We start from the raw sequence: 17,238 nt of genomic DNA, 5'->3' as shown, positions 1-17,238 counted from the left end.
CCTGCCCTCCTCAGGGTCAGAGTCTCCGAGCAGGACAAGGACGAAGTCTCCCTCCCCCTGACGACTGGACAGACCGCCCCACCTGAAGACCCCTCCACAAAGAGCCTCGGCTTGTGAGGGTGATCTCTCTCAATATTCGCCTAGTTTAGTTCAGTTCAGTTCAGTTCAGTCGCTCAGTCGTGTCCGACTCTCTGCGACCCCACGAATCGCGGCACGCCAGGCCTCCCTGTCCATCACCAACTCCCGGAGTCTACCCAAACCCATGTCCATCGAGTCGGTGATACCATCCCACCATCTCATCCTCTGTCGTCCCCTTCTCCTCCCGCCCCCAATCCTACCCAGCATTAGGGTCTTTTCCAATGAGTCAACCCTTCGCATGAGGTGGCCAAAGTATTGGAGTTTCAGCTTCAACATCAGTCCTTCCAATGGACACCCAGGACTGATCTCCTTTAGGATGGATTGATTGGATCTCCTTGCTGTCCAAGGGACTCTCAAGAGTCTTCTCCAACACACAGTTCAAAAGCATCAATTCTGCGGCGCTCAGCTTTCTTCATCGTCCAACTCTCACATTTGCCGTGTTAGGCAATAGAAATGAGAAAAATTTTTAATGTTTGTTATTTCAGGTAAAAATTAAGATTAACATACTACATGCTAACATAAGCTTTTTACCAAAAACAAACCCCTATATTTTCTAAAACAAAAATGCAGTAAGAAGAGCGGCTTGAATGCATGTCTTCACGAATCTCCCTGACGTCAGGCTTCCCAGCAGCAGCTGGACCTCATCCCCGCGTCCACCTTCCTGGTCGAAGCATCCGGAGAAAATCCAGCCTCGCCCGGCCTCGCAGCTAGAAACCAGGAGCAGGTGAGCGGCCTTCTCGGGTCATCGAGGACGTTCTCCTCTGACCGACACTGAGCCCCAGCTCGGGGCGTCTCTCCAGGTGGCCGCCGTCTGGACGGGGAGCCCACCCCGGGCCCAGCACACTGGGGCCTGGGGGAGTCTTGGTCCATCTCACTCCAAGGACGGGTCTCTGGCCCCCGTGACTCTGTAACATCACGCGTCAATTGTTTGGAAAATGCTGATTCAGAGTCTCCCTTTCCATGTCCACGTGGGACTCACACCATCAGACACTCAGAGAAGGGCCTTCAGGTCAGGGAGCTGTCTCGCTGATGCTGGCAGGTTCCAAAATTGTAATTTCCAGGAGAAAGGTCTAATTTACCATGGCAGCAGACTGTCTGCTGTTTCTCTTGTTTCGGGGAAAACTCCTGCCAGGACCCCAGGTGTGAACAGCACGGCCGGCCCAGTGTGGGTCGGGGTTCGCCTGTCGCCCGAGCGAGCGCTGCAGGAGGCTGGCACCGAGGGCTCTCGCTGAGGGCCCAGACTGGAGTCCGCTGCGTCAGGGGCATTTGCCGGCTCACCCCGAGGCCCCGGGCTCACTCGGGCACTTCCTCCCGGGAGTGTGCATGAGGGGGTCCTGTCTGTGGCCACGCCGGGATCCTCGCCGAGGAGCCAACAGCTTCACCCGCCGGGGCCTCTGCACCATCCGTGTCCACGGGAGCCCCGTGAAAAAGGTGAACCACTTCTCAGTCTTGTTATGAAAGTAGCTCAGAGCTCCGGCCGCCCCCAGGAGTGTCTCGGGGGCCGTGCTGGGAGTGGCTGGACAGGGCATTCTCCCGAGGGCTCTGTTACAACCGCCTGCTGAAGGCTGACCCCTGGGTGCGACTGCGCAGGGCAGCCAGCAAGGAGCTGGGGGAAACCCTGTAACCTCCCCGCTTTCAAAACTGAGCAAAAGTGGTTGTTTCTGCCACAAATGACCACCACCTTCCTCCAGCCCCGGCCGCGGCTCCTGCTCAGGGCCGGATGACGGCTGAGTGGACGCACGCAGGCCCGGCCTGTGATCCACTGGTGGCCTCTCCAGGCCTGCACCCCACTGCTGGGTGGGTGGGCCTGCACCTTCAGCCCCCGGCCCCCCAGAAGCCCAGCCCCCAGCAGCCCCTCCTCAGGCCCGCAGAGGAGCCCGCCAGGGCCTGGACGGGCAGTCGGTGACGTCTGAGCGCTTAATGAACAAACAAAGGTGCCCGTTCCTGGGAAGGGCTGGCAGCTGGGGGCCGGGCGGGGGGGAAAGTCCAGCAGGGAGGGCCAGCAGTCCAGACCGCAGCCCTGCCCGCCCCAGTTTATGGCCAGGTCCTGTTGGGGCACCGTTCCAGCATCCCGCCCTTCCTCCTCCAGCAGCTTCTGAGGGCATGTCGAGGGTGTCTGCCAGGAGGAAGCTCCCCAGAGAGCAGGACACAGGCAGCTGCCCCCTGGTCCAACTCAGAGTCGGGGGCAGGGTCAGGGCAAGTGGAGGACAGGTGCCCCCGCGGCCCAGGCTGCCCTCTGCCCTTTGTGCCCCAACGAGGCACACGGCCACACACCCGGGGTGCAGCCTCGACAGGGACCTCTGCCTGCCTCCCCTGAGCCTCGTGTGTTAAACCTGCTGGGGAGGGAGGGTCAGCCCAGAGGCCCAGGGTCTTCTAAGGGGCAGGTTATGGCAAGGGTGGGATTGGGGTACAGCTTTGGGCACAGGGCTGGGTCTGAGGACTGGAGCATCAGAACCAAGGGGACTTGAGGGGGGTACTTAGGATCAGGAGCCCAAGACCACCGTCAGCCGCCCAGCGGCCGGGCACGCTGCCCTGGGAAGCAGCAAGGGCACCCACCCCATGCAGCAGAGCCTCCAGGAGCAGCTGGGGGCCTCCTTGTCCCTGCACCCTTTCCCAGGTCAAGGACTCACGGCCACAGCCGCTGACCACTCCCTCCGGTCAGGGCCCAGGGGACCACCAGGGGGACCCACGGCCCTCAGGCCCAGAGCTGCCAGGGGGGCCACCAGGCGCCCCTTACAGCTGACAGGCCAGCGCCCAGGCTGCCCACCTGGCTCTGCCCTGGGGGGTGGGGCGCCGAGACGCAGACACTGGGGCCCACCTCTCCAGCCACAGGTAAGATCACCTGGGAAATCACTTCCTCCAGGCTCATCTGTGGGCTGGGCTGGGGGGGCAATGTCCACACCTAGCCAGTAGCCCCCCTCACAAGCCCCTGCAAGTAGCTCCCCCAGGCAGCCTGTGGGACACCAAACAGCTAGGGTAAGGGGGGATGGGGCGGGGAGGGGGGCTTGGCACAGCCATGGCGAACTTAGAGAGTTCTCTCAGCCACGTAGAGCTCCATCCTAGCGCCCCTGATGCTGGTGAATGCGTGGGAAGAGGGGTCTGGAACCACAGGTCCTCCCGGGCTCTCCGAGCCTGCCCACTCTTTGCTCCCCAGCCCCCACCCTCAACGCGCTCTGCATACAGCTGGCACTCAGTAAAAGCTTGCAGTTTTTCTGTGGTGCAGGGTGGTTCCATTGCACACTGTGGCACTTTGGGGCCCCGTGTGGACTGCCACCTCCTGCCCCCACCTGAGCCCTCCTCCCAGAGGGTGGCCTTGGGAGGGGCGGGGTCCTGGGGGTAGTCCCCCCAGACTCAGAACCTTAGGCTGGGGTGCAGGGGGAAGGGGGTGCTGTCCCCCCGGGGGCTGCAGGGACCTGTCAGCGGATGGGGGTCAGCTCTGAAACCACGCATCACCGTGGAGGGCCATGAGCAGCGGAGGAGGGCAGAACAGGCCTCCTGTATCTGGGGTCTGGAGTCTTGGGCAGCAACTGCCCCTTCTGCACGTTTACAGGGATGGGCCTGGAGTGGGCGGGGGCCTGGCACAGCCGTGGAGAACTGGCGACCACCAGGGCCCTTGGATCAGGTCCAGCGGAGCGCCACCTCCCACCCCGGAACCCCGCACAGGCCCTGCCAGGCCCCGAGGTCCCAGGAGCCAGAGGCCCCGGGGCCCCAGAGCCACCTCGTCGTTGCCCACCGCAGTGCCTCCTCGGGGCGCTCCCGCAGCCAGACGTGCAGGGAGCTCACCCCCACCACGTCCCAGCATCCCAGGCAAGACCACGCCTTGGTCAGCGCAACCGGACCAAGGAAGGTCGCAGGGGTGGGAGGCACCAGGGATACAGACGTTGGCCAGCAGGTGGCGCGCGTCGCCCGCACAGCCGCCCAGAGGGAAGTCTGCGCATGTGCACTCCTGCGCCGGGGCGGGGGCGGGCCTGATCGGGGGGCGTGGCTCAGTGAGCGGGTCACGACCCCTCGGAACCCCCGCGTGGGCGAGGCTTGAGTGGACCTCGCCCACCCGGAGATCCTCGGGGTCTGCGCTGGCCTCTGGGCCCTTGCAACCGGGTGCGGGGGTCAGTCCAAAGGCGTCTCGCCATCCCCTGACCCCACGTGTGGCCGCACCGCGGCCCTGTGACAGGTGAGCAGCGCGTGCTGCGGAGTCAGCATCCTGCTTAGGGGGCTCACAGGCTGGACCGGAGGGAGCTCTGCCTGACCTTGGGCAGGCCCCTGGCCTCCGCACAGTGATGGCTGGGAATCATCAGTCGCTCTAAGCATCACACCTGCTGGGGACCCTTCCCCAGCTGACCAGCCCGCCCTGCTGGTCCTGGCCCTGGGCCCTCCCGGCCTGGCCCTGCCCCACAGAGGGCCGCCCACCTCTGAGCCTGCGCAGGGAGCCAGGTGGCAGCCTGCAGGTGCGGGGGAAATGGTCAACTGGATGGCCTCCGTCCTCCAGAGAAGAGCCCCCATCCAATGGTCCCGGGGTTCTGCCTACAGCCCCCTGGGGATGGTCAGGGCTCTGAGGCCTCAGTCCCCACCCTAGAAGGCCCTTTGCAAACAGGCTACCTGGGGCCCACCTGGCCTGAACCCCTCCCAGGGGAGCCAGGGGGCAGGATGAAGGTGCAGGGCCCACGCTGCCGGCTGGTCCTTGGGGCGGGGGATGCGTGAGGGTTCAGAAGTGCCCAGAATGACTGCCCCAGCTCTGAGGGTGGGAAGAGGTGGGACCCTGCCTGGAGTCGGCCACAGCGCCACTCCCTCCCCCCAGGCGGTGAAGCTGGACGACTAGAATCTGTCCCCACTTCCCCCAGAGAGGAGCCTGTCCTCCCAGGCATGGCCACGTGTCCTCAGCACAGTGACCGTACAGAGAGCCCCTGATGCCCTGCCTTCCCGCGGCGGGGAGCGCAGCCTTCAGTGGTGACTCCCCCAGGAGGGGTGACCCCCTAGGAGGCCAGGGCTGGAACTGGAGCCAGGCCTGGGTGGCGCAGTGCGGTGGGAGCGGGCCTCAAGGAAGCGGATGTGGCCTTTGCACCAGCAGATTACTGATCCAAGTGAGCGGGAAAGTCAACAGGAAGCTCTCAAGGAGCAGCTAGGGGACCTGCCCTGCCCGTCACCCATGGGTCAGCATCACCCCAGGGGCAGCCGCACAGGGATGGGGCCCAGTGGGTAGCACTGGACTCCAGGCAACCCTACCGACCACAGATATGCGAAGGGCAGGGCCTGGCGCGGGGCTGTAAGCATGGGCTGCAGTAGCAGCCATTGCCACATTTGTTACTGTTGCTGGAAGCCCACCCTTGTTCTACAAGTTCTGAGTGCTCGGTGAGGCTGTACCCAGAGAGCTGGGGGCCAGCTCAGGCCAGCAAGACCCAGGCCTGGGGGTGCTACATTCATCTCAGTGATGGCCCAGAAGGAGGTAGGGGGAAGACTCCTACCCAGGGGTGGTCCCCCAGCGGGGCTGGGGACAGTGCTCCGGCTCAGAGGGTGAACCCACAGCCTCTGGAGGCCCCCAGCAACATCAGGCAGGACCCCTGAGATGGGCCTCTCCTTTGGGACAGTGGCCCAGGACGTCTGCAGGGTCGAGGGTGCCGGCAGAGCTTCAGGAGGAATGGGTCTGCCCCCGGCTCCCCAACAGATGAACAAAGCCACAAAGTAGCCCCCAAAACGGAGTCTCCAAAGGGCAGGTGGCCCCCTTTGAAGACGCACACATTCACAGGTGGAAGTCCTGACCCCAGCCTCAGAAGGGGGCCTGACGTGGAAGTTGGGTTCTCACAGACGTAACTGCTCCAGGTGAGGTCACATTGAAGCATGTGGGCCCTCACCCACGTAGCGGTGTCCTCACAAATGATGGGGCGTCTGAGTTCTGAGTCAGACACACAGATGCAGGCAGAGATGGGGCGATGCGTCCACAGGCCACGGAACCCCAAAGGGGGCCAGGAAGCACTGCGGTGAGGGGCAGGTCATGGACCAGATGCTCCTCCCCCTCCAGGAAGTCAACTCTGCTGATGCCTGGACCTCAGACTTCAGCCTCTAGAAACGGGAGGTGATAAACGCCAGGTGCTCAGGCCGCCTTGGAAAAGTAAAACGGGTGCCCGATGCCTCACTCGGAAAACAGCCAGGAGGAGGAGACGCCCCGAAGGGCCCGTGCTGACAGTGTGGGTGTGGGCAGAGGGGCTCCACGGGGCAGTGCCTTCCTTCTGGCCACTCCTCTGCACTTCCCCATATTCTGTCAGTAACTGTGAACCACATCACAAGGTTTTGAGATCCCTTCTCATCGAGTTCTTCCAGCTCCAACTTCCAAAAAGAGTAACACACCCTCGATTCACTCCTGCCTGAAACAACCAAAGGGAAGAAATGCGTGAGGGTGACTGTGGTCAAGACGCTGGATGTCAGGCAGTGAAGAACAGGGACGCAGAGGAGATGGGCACGCACGAGGTGGGTGCCACCTACAATCCTGGTCACTGCCCTGAAACTGTTACCAGGACGAGGTGTGGGGAGGGGGCTGAGACCCCTGGAGTTCAGGGGATGCCTCAGAAGACAGGGCTGCACAGAGCAAGCCCTGGGTGGGCAGCACCCCGAGCCCCACGGGGCAGGGCACGCAAGTGAGGGATGTGCCCAAGCTGGAGGAGCCACCTGCAAGGGCGGGGAGCAGCAGCCAGGGTCCCCAAGGGCAGGGAGGAGCCCCCAGGCCAGGCTGGCAAACCTCAGGCCAGGCTGTCACAGTGCAGCGGGCAGACGGCCCCCGGCCCTGCCCACAGAGCACGCGCCACCCCCACCCACACCTCACCAGGCGAGACGTGCCGGAGCAGACGGCATCCACGGGCCTCGACCGTGTCCCAGGGCAGAGCCCAAGAAGATGCCGACGAGGCCAAAAGTACCTGGCCCCACAGTATCTGGCATCCAATCAAAACGTATCCCAGGAAGGCAGAGAAAAGGGACCATTCCACCCACATCAGGGGAAAAACAAGTCATTCGAAACCAGCCCAAATCTGACCTGGATGTCAGAATGAGCAGAGAAGGATGTTAAAACAGTTACTATAATTATATTCGCCTCCAATTAAAACAAATAAATTAAATAAAAAATTATATTCAATTCGAAAAGCATAGAAAACAAGCATAGGTTGACCATGTAGAGACAAGAAGATAAATAAGTGAATAAATATAATCCCGGTGACAATTCTAGGGATGAGAACTGTGACCGCATAAGGGATGGAAGGTGCGCCGGAGGGTTAGCGTCCAGTTAGAGCCATGGAAGGAAAGGTGAGTGACCCCGAAGAACAGCGGTAAAAGCCATCCAAGGCGAAACACAGAAGGACGGAAGAGTCCAAAACAGTCAGCTCATGAGTGAGCCGTGGGGAAACTTTAATCAGTGTAATTTATGTGCAACTGCTTCCACAAAGGCGAGAGGGACAGGAAACAGACTGAAGAAATAATGGCCAAAATTTGTTCGGCATAATGAAAACCAGAAGCCCACAGATACAAGACACGTCGTCACGTTGCTCAAAACCAGTGATGAGAAGAGATTCTAAAAGGAAGGACTTCCCAGGGGGTCCAGTGGCTGGGCCTCCGCGCTCCCGATGCAGGGCCTGGGCTCATCGCTGCTCGGGGAACGGGGTCCCACGCGCCGCACCAAAGAAGACCCTGCTGGAGGCTTCCCCGAAGGTCCGCCTGCCATCGCGGGGGATGCCGGTTTGGTCCCTGGTCTGGGGGGACCTCACGTGCCCGAGAGCCTGCAGCCCGTGCTCTGCGACAAGAGAAGCCGCCGACATGAAAAGCCCGCAGAGTGGGGACTCAAGAGCAGCCCCCACCCAGGTAGAGAGGCCCTCGCCCAGCAATGAGGACCCAGCACAGCTGATTAATTAGAAAGGCACCTCGCATGCTGTAACTAAGCCCTGGTACCGCCACATACATCATTTTTTAAAGAAAAAGACTTCCCTGCCAGTCCAGTGGCTGAGACTCCCCACTTCCAGCGCAGGGGGTAGGTTTGATCCCCGCTCAGGGGACTAAGACCCCACATGCCACGTGATGCGGCCAAAACGAGAACCCAGGGTGAGGGCGTTGGGGAGCACAGAGAAGATGAAGAACCAGCAGAGGGAAGGGAGTGATCACCCTGCAACGCGCTGTCCGAACACGGAGGCAAAGTGGGGGCGTCCTCAGACCCGCCACTGCACGGGGCAGGTTCACGCCGGTCCTCTGGGCAGCAGGAAATGACCCCCAGTGGCAGCATGGGGTCACACAGAGATGGAAGCGGCTGGGATGGCAGTCACACAGACAAATACAGGATATTGAGGACTTTTTGCTCATTTTATTTAAATCTCTTTAAAACATAACTGAACAGCAATAACCGTGTGGTTAGTGAGGGTCTGTAAGGTGTGAGGTGAAGCGCACGCAGGGTTTGGGGGGGCAGGAGGTCAGCCCCCGGGGTCTCCTCCCACACGCCGTGTCTCTGAAGGTGGGTCTGACAAGTCACGGCAGACACTCTAACCCTGAAGGCGACTAAAACACCAGACGAAGAGTTGCAGCAAAGCGGCAGCAAAGGAGGTAAACGGAATCGTGAAAAAATGCTCAGTGGATCCAAACCGAGGCAGGAGAGATGCAAGAAAGAGAAAACAACTAACAAGGTGGCAGGTTTTAACTGACCCACGTCAATAACTGTATTCAGCGCCGCCTCTGAAACCCCAAGGAGAGCAGCAGACAGTCCAGCCCAGGGTCAGGCCGCACGAACAAGCGAGGCCTGAAGAAACCCACTCTGAACACAAAAGTGCCATCATTCAAAGTAAAAGGATAGAAAAAGACGTGCAAACACACAGTAGGAAAACGCAGCGGCAATGTTAACATCAGCAAAGTAGGCTTCGGAGCAAAGGATACCATTAGGGATAAGGCGGGGTCACGTCATAACGAGAAAATCTGATTTCTTAGAGGCAACACTGGGAGCACAATGCATAGAAGAAACCTTGGTGAACGAGCTTCCGTGGAGACTGAGAACTTCAGCTTTTTAACAGACGTGGAGAAGAGACTTCCGGACACGGGCAGAGGGGAGGAGAGGGTGAGATGTTCGGAGAGCGTAACATGGAAGCTTACATTACCGTATGTAAAATAGAGAGCCAAGGGGAATTTGCTGAATGGCTCAGGAAACTCAAACTGGGGCTCTGCATCAACCTGAGGGGTGGGGTGGGGAGGGAGGTGGGAGGGAGGTTCAAGAGGGAGGGGACATATGTGTGCCTATGGGTGATTCTATGACTCGTTGGAAAAGACCCTGACGCTGGGAGGGATTGGGGGCAGGAGGAGAAGGGGACGACAGAGGATGGGATGGCTGGATGGCATCACCAACTCGATGGGCATGGGCTTGGGTGATGGACAGGGAGGCCTGGCGTGCTGCGATTCATGGGGTCGCAAAGAGTCGGACACAACTGAGCGACTGAACTGAACTGAACTGATGGCTGATTCATGTTGAGGTTTGACAGAAAACAACAAAATTCTGTAAAGCAATTATCCTGCGGGGTTGCAGGTGGGGGGGCCACCCTGGAGAGCAGTTTGGCTTAAAAATTCCAACGGATGCCAACTGTATGATCCAGCCATGCCCTGGCATCTACCCGAGAGAAAGGGGGGCATGTGCCCACCTGAGACCAGACACACCTGTTCCAGCAGCTGTTTGTAATGACCACACACCAGAGACCTCCCCGTGGCCCCGTGTGGAGGATGGAGGAGCAGACCGGCTCCCCCAAACCAGGACGACTGCTCAGCGACAAGATGGAGCCAACGGCTGGGTCAAACTACAACGTGGATGAATCTCAAAAAGCTGAGTGAAAGAAGCCAGACCAAAAAGTACATAGTGCATGATGCTATTTACGTAAAATTCTAGAAAATGCAAATGAATCTGTGGTGACCAAGAGCAGGTCCACAGCTGCTGCAGGCTTCAGACAGGGCATTCCCAAAGGGGCACAGGACACTTCTGGGGACAAAGGAGGTGACTGCTGTCCTGGAAAGTGGTGACGTTTTCACGGGTGTGTGCTTGGGTTGAAGCTGATCAAACGGGACTGTTCAAGGATGGGCAGACTCCTTCTATGGTGCTTGGCAAATATCTGGCTTTTTTTCTCCACAGACTGAAGGTTTGAGGCAACCCTGCACCAAGAAAGTCTGCAGGCGCCATTTTCCCACAGCTTTTGCTCACTCCGTGTCACATGCTGGTAATTCTCATGGTATTTCCAACTTCTTCGTTATTCTATTTGTTGTGGTGGCCTGTGATATCAGTGATGTTTGCTAAGAGCTCCTATGACGGTTCGCATTTTTCAGCAATAAAACATTTTTTATTTAAACTTTTTATTTTATACTGGAGGATAGCTGATTAACAATCGTTTCAGGTGCACGGCAAAGCGACCCCACCATATATATACATGTATCCATTCTCCTAGCAATAAAACACTTTTAAATTAGGCTATATGCATGGTGTGGGTTTGTTTGCTGTTTTGTTGGCTGCGCTGGTCTTTTTGTGGCATCCAGGCTCTCTGGTCGTGGAGCACAGACTTAGCTGCTCCACAGCATGTGGGGATCTTATTTTCCCAACCAGGGATTGAACCCACGTCCGCTGCATTGCACGGTGCATTCTTGACCACTGGACCAACAGGGAAGCCCCAGAGTGTGTGTTTTAGAAATCGTGTCGCTGAACACTCGCTAGACTACAGGAGAGCATAAGCATAACTTTATATGAGCTGGAAAGCAACAGATGACGTGACCCATCGTGATGCCGTCTGTGTGTTGCTGCGTCTGGAACTGACCTGCAGTATCTCCCGGGTCTGCCTGTTTATGCATTGTGTGTGTGCGTTACATACCCACAGAACTATTAAAAACAACACCCCCCCAGTTATGCTTTAAACCTCTGGAAGGAGAAGCAGGGGGCTTTCCAGGTGGCACCAGTGGTAGAGAACCTGCCTGCTCACGCAGAAGACGCAAGAGACGCAGGTGTGGTCCCTGGGTCAGGAAGATCCCCTGCAGGAGGGCATGGCAACCCACTCCAGTATTCTGCCTGGAGAATCCCATGGACAGAGGAGCCCGGTGGGCTACAGTCCATGGGGTCGTAGAGTCAGACAGGACTGACTAAGAGGCGACGAAGCAGCAGCAGCAACAGCCGGAGAAGCAGGAGGGGAAAGAAGAAGAAAGACCCATCCTGACCCTTGTGCCCTGCTCCCTCGGAATTGCCCCTGCGTGCTAAGATCACGGGTCACGGCCCCCAGCGCCGAGCCTGGAGCAGACGGGGCAGCAGCGGAGGCCCGGGCGTTGTGCCTCTGCGGCGGGGCTGGATCTGGAGTGCTGAGCAGCACTCAGTGTCCTGCAGGCAGGTCCGTGCCACCCACCGGGACCCCTGCAGCCCGAACCCCGCCCACCTGCCTCCCCCAGCCCCCAGGGCCCTGTCCTGTAGCCCAGGCGGGGCCCTCCAGTGCCACAAGCTCTGGAGCCCCAAGCAGCTGCCTCTATGCCCCAAGCCCCGCAGCCACTCGCTGTCCTGGGCCTGCAGGGACCTGCCTGACACCTCCCCAGGCGGCCAGAGGGCCCCATGGCCCCTGGACAGCAAGTCTGGCCCCAAGGCTCCCCAGGGTCAGGGCCTGGCCTGAGGGGCCCCGGAAGTCCACCTGGTCCCGTGCGACACATGCCGAGTCTCCAGGACCAGCCAGGCAGACTAGCCCCTGTAAGCCCGGGAGCCCGGCCCTGTGACCCTTCCCACCCGGTCTGCCCACCCTCCCTGCTTCCTGCCAGTACCCGGCTCACGGCCCCCACCTTGATCCTTAGTTTACCCACTTCCCCCAGTTCACTCGAGGCTCAGGACACCCTCTGGCCCGGCCCCGCCCCTCACCACTGTGCCCACGGCGACGCAGGCGGCACTTCCAGCCTGGCCAAGGCCTCTCCCTACTCCAACCCTGACTCCTGGCCTTGAAGGTCTGGCTGGCGCTCCTCTAGCCCACCTTCTCCAGGAAGTCTTCCTGAGCTACTCAGGGCTCTTCCCGCTGTGGCTGCCCTCAGGACCACTTGACGTGTGCTTCTGGGGGTACAACGGGTCCTCCAACCTGATGGCGGCCACGACTCGGGACCACTTATTTCGGGCAGCATACTTGTGTCTCCCCGAAATTCACACCGAGGTTGAGACCGTGGGGCCCTCTGGTGGGCTCAGCGCCCTGGAAGAGGGGACGCCAGAACTGCCCTCCCTCGTCCACCAGGCAGAGGCGGGGCCCTCACCAGAGCCGCCCCGGGGACCTGACCTAGACCCCAGCGTCCAGGGCTCGGAGCCGCCAGGCCGGCTCTGTCCAGCAGCTCGACCTGGGCGCTCTGCTAAGAATGAGCTCCCCCCGCCCCCCGCCCCGTCCTCCCCCTCCCCTCCCCTCCCCCTCCCCTCCCCCTGCTCCCCTCCCCCCTCCCCCTCCCCTCCCCCTGCTCCCCTCCCCCAATCCCATCCTCCTCCCCTCCCCCTGTCCTCCCCCCCCCGACCCCGCCCCAGGGTTGGCACGTGTGCACCGAGAGGCACCATCACCGGGCTGCCAGCCCCCGGGTCACACCTGCAGCAGCCGGCGGCCCCCCACCCTCCTTAAAGCCCCCTCACAGCCACCAGTGGAGAGCAAACACTCAGCACCAGCCGCTCAGTACTGCGTCTGAAGGCCCCAGCAGCCTGATAACCCCCCAACCCCAACACAGGCCCCCAGTGGATCCCTCTGACCAGCCTTATCTGTTTGCTTTTCACCAACATCCGACAGCACTCAGCACAGCCCGGTGGTAGGGGGGATGGGGGGAGGGGAGGGGAGGGGAGGGGAGGGGGAGGGGTGGGTGTGGGGGTGGAAGGTGGAGCGTGAGCTGGGCCGGAAGCTGCAGACCTCAGTGTCCTCCAGCATCTCCGAGTGGAGCCTTCGGGACCCTCAAATAGGGGCGGGAGTGGGGGTTGGAGCCAGGCTCGGGAGAAACAGGACTGGGGTCAGGCAGCCAGGAAGCTGGGAGGGGCTGCCCCAGGCCCCCAGGGGCAGGGAGAGGGGGCTGATGGGGCGGTGCTGGCCCCACAGTGGGATCGGAGTTCCCCCGGCCAGAGTGGGTGGCGGGCTGTGCAAAGCACGGGCCAGTGCGGTCACCAAGAGACGGGCAAGCACTGCCTGCTGGAGCGGGTCTCTGGGGCCCAGCTCCCTCCTCCCCAGCAGGAGGGCCAGGTGGCCAGGGCCCCTCCTGCAGGGGCTGCCTGGGCAGCAGGTGGGCACCCAGCCCCAGGCCCGCTTTCCCAGCCCACCTTGGCTCAGTGTGCCCCTAAGCCTCCCTGGTCCCTGGTGAGGCCCCAGCCAGGCCAGGCGCTAAAATGGACACTAAGGACCCCAGGCCCAGCTGGCAGGGGTGGGCTATGCGCCTGTTCAGAGACACAGTTCCACCCGACCTGCGGCAGCTGTGGGCTGGGGCAGTGGCGTCCCCCTCCCCAGGGCCCCCTACCCTGTGCCAAGGCCAGTCCTACACCGCATCCCCTCCATGGACATGAAGTTCTGTCCATCTGACAGCGACATGAAGGAGCTGGGGGCCACAGTCAGCCCTGGGGCTGCCCTGCAGGGACCGTACCCACCCTAAATCCGGGCCCAGGAATTTGCAGGAAGTGCTGGGGCCCAAAGGCAGTGCTGGGGGCCGGCAGGGAGGCCCTGGGCCCCTGGGAGGCACGCCCGCCCCAGGCCCTTGCAGCACCCTCACTGGGGGCCTCTCCTGGCCCCTCCTGGTTCACCGGCCCCACCGCTGCCGGCTACGGGGCCGATCCCAGTAGCTTAGGGTGGGGGTCTCGAAGCAGGCCGGCCGGGGAGTGGACAGGAGGCCAGAGAGCCACGGGTGAGGCAGCTGAGAGGGACAGGGAGGGCCCGGGGCCCCTCCCAAGCCTCATGTGGCTGCTCCCTGCTGGCTGCTGGTGGGGGTCTTGAGGAAGGGGCTGTAGGCTCAAGAACCACAGTGGGGGGCACCTGCCCAGCTGGCCAGACACAGGGTGCTGGGGTGGGGCGGGCAGGGGAGGGCAGATGACTCAGCCCCGGCAGAGGTCCCCTGGGGAGCCTTTGCTCGGGCCACTCTGAGCCCAGGGTCTCCGGGTCGGCACGTCTCCCCAGCGTCAGCTCTCAGGCCTCAGAGGGTCTTGCAGTGCTGGCCACTCGTGGCCTTGCGTCTCTCCTGCCAAAGGCTCAGCCAGCGGCCACTCACCCCTGGCCTTGATGCCCAGGTCCAGGACAGTCGCAACCTTGCCCCCGGCTCAGCAGACGGTCACCGCTGGCTCTGCGTGAACGCGCAGCTCCCCAGCGCTCCTGGCCATCATGGCCCCCTCTGCCACGCAGCCACGTCACCAACAGGCCAGGGAGTGGGTGCCGCAAGGCCGACCCCCCGGACTGAATTCAGGTGCGCTGGAGCCACCACCCTCGAGCCCCAGGGCTGCCAGCGTGACACGCGGCCCTGATGGGAGCCTCTGTAAGCATCCACAGCCGTGAATGCAGAGTCCTCACCCGGGCCCTTGGCCCCAGTCCCGGGGAGCCACGGCCTAGGGGTCGGTGCCCATCCTCCCAACTGAGCCTGGAGGCTGGGGTGGCTGGTGTGAGGCAGGGCTCCGCAGCAGACAATCGCCCACTTGTCTGGGGCTCCGTCCCTGAGGTCCACCAGCCAACGGGGACAGTGGCGAGACAGCCGCACACAGGCTTATCTCGGCGCTGTTTGCTCAGCACATTCCCGCGCTCCCAGGGCAGCAGCAACAATGCCTTGCTCTGTGACTTCCTGTGTGTAGAGAGAGAAACCCCTCCCAAGCCCCCCACACCCCCATCTCCGGGACGGAGCAGGACCTGGGCGCCAGCCGTGCTGAAAGGCCAGAGCCGTTCACTCATTTCAGGGCCTGGGCCACCTACGGTGACAGATCCTGGACCACACGTGTGACTTTTCCAGGAAACTCAGACTGAGTCACAGGTGCACACGTGGGCCTGTGTGGTCCAGGCCCCCGGCACAGCCAACTACAATCCGGTGACATCCAACCAGACATCCGGCTGGTGACGTCTGCACCCCTCGGGCTGCTGGAAGGTGGCCCTGGACCCCTTGCCTGCCACAAGCGCCGCCCCCTCCCCGGCCCGAGACCACAGTCCACCTGAGGTGTCCCGAGGTGTGGGCCCCCTCCAGGTGCTGGGACGCACAGAACACGCGATGGCCCTGGGCGAGGGGTCTGCTGGGAGACGCAGCAGCACCCAACGTGCGGGGCGCAGTCTGGACGGAGGGGGGACGGGGTGGGGGCGGAGCACCCGGAGCCGCATGTGGGAATCTCGAGCAGCCAGTGCCAAGGCCCGGTGGCTGGGCGCCTGCTGGGGAGGGGCAGCAGGCGGCCACACTGCCCGCTGGAGGAGCTCGGGGGCCACAGGAGGGTCCAGGCAGGGGGATGGAATGTGGAGAGGCTTGGGGCTCAATTCCACTGCGGCCCCAGCTACAGGGGACCCGGGGGAGGGCAGCCCCCAGCCCACGCTGGAGCCTCATGCTGCCGACCCTGGGCTGCACCTAGGCCCCAGGGCGACTGGTGGGAGGCGGTCCAGTGGCCGTCAGAGCCCTGCTTCCCTGTGGCCCCTCATCCAGGTGCCCTCGCCCTCCTGGAGCCCCTGCTAGGTGGAGGCCTGAGGGCAGGCCCACCCACCCTCCCCTGAGGGACCCCAGCCCCCCACCCGTCAGCCTGCCCCAAGCCTTCACTCAGAGCAGCCCCGGGGCAGCCCCCCACCGAGGCCCCTCAGCAAAGCGTGGCCCGACGGCCGTGGGCACCCAGTCACCCCCAGAACAAAGGCGGCTCTCAGCACCACCTTGCCTGCAGGGACAGCCACGGAGCTTCCGGGGCAGGCCCCCGCCCGCCTGGGCCCACGCACCCCTAGGCCTGGGATCCCCAACGGGGTGCTGAGAGCAGCGAGGAGAGACAGAGAACGTCCCGCCTGCCCGCCCCCCAGCCTCAGGCGCCCGTGGCCAACAGCTCGCCAAGAGCGCGTTCCTCTTTAAACACTATTCCACAAACTGAAATTTCTTTAGGCAAGCACACAGCATCTTCTGCACTTTTGAGCCGGGAGCAGGCAGCCAGGCAGGGCTGTGGCCTGTGAGGTGTGGGGAGGCCCCAGACACAGATCCTCTGTGGAAGGAGCCAGGCCTCAGCACCCCAAGTCCCTGTGGGCAGAACCCCCTCAGGGAGCGGGGAGCCACCTCCTGGCCCCCCTGGCCCCTATTCAGAGCCAGGATACCCTAGAGAAGCTGGAGGATCCCGAACACCTGTGCCCCAACCCTTCCCTCGCCCCGACCCGCCGCCTCACCTGATTGTGACCCTCAGCTGACCCTCGCCCTGACCCCTCGCAGGGCTGGTGTGTCAACTGCCCATGGACAAGCGCCCTCCAGCGGCCCCCCACTTCCTGCTCCTCCAGATGCCTCCCCAGGAGCCACATCCTCTGCCCCGCGCAGGGGGTGTGGGCATAGCCTTTGCTCCTCTGCCTGAAGGGGCTGAGCACCTGGGGCTGGCACTGGACCCCCCTGAGATGCGCCCAGATGGGCAGCCCTTAGCCCACCTCGCCCCCACCGTGCCTGAGGTCAGCAGCTCAGAGCGTGTGGTCACTGCCCGACCAGGGTCCCAGGAGGCCAGCCAAGAAGGGGGTTTCCAGGGGTGAGCTGGCCAACCAGGGTCCCCACACCAGGGAGGTGGTGTGGCCCCACAAGCTCCTGGGGTCTGAAGGAGGTGTTCATCTGAGCCCCAGGCCGGCTGCATGATAACCCCCCACCGGGGACCCCCAAGGCGGGGGGTTGACCTCTGGAGGTCCCTCCACGGGTCTGTTCCTCCCAGGTGGGGGTGGGCCCGGCAGGCTGGCGCCGTTTCAGGGACAAGGGTCCAGGTGAGAATGAAGGCCCCCAGGAGCCCGCCCCCCTAGCAGCGCCCTAGGGGGGAGCCCAGGCGTCTCCCCCAACACGGCCCAGACACGCCCCTCTCAGTGCGGCTGAAGGTGCCGGGCTGACTCCCTGCACTGACCCCAGGAGATTCCTGGCAATCGCAGCTCGAGTAAACACCAGAGATGTTTGCGGGACCCCAGAGGGTGT

This window comes from Giraffa tippelskirchi, chromosome 10 (assembly GCF_054371585.1).
Source record: "Giraffa tippelskirchi isolate mGirTip1 chromosome 10, T2T-mGirTip1v1.2.pri, whole genome shotgun sequence".
Lineage (NCBI taxonomy): Eukaryota > Metazoa > Chordata > Mammalia > Artiodactyla > Giraffidae > Giraffa > Giraffa tippelskirchi.
Note: the sequence above shows the minus strand (reverse complement) of the source record.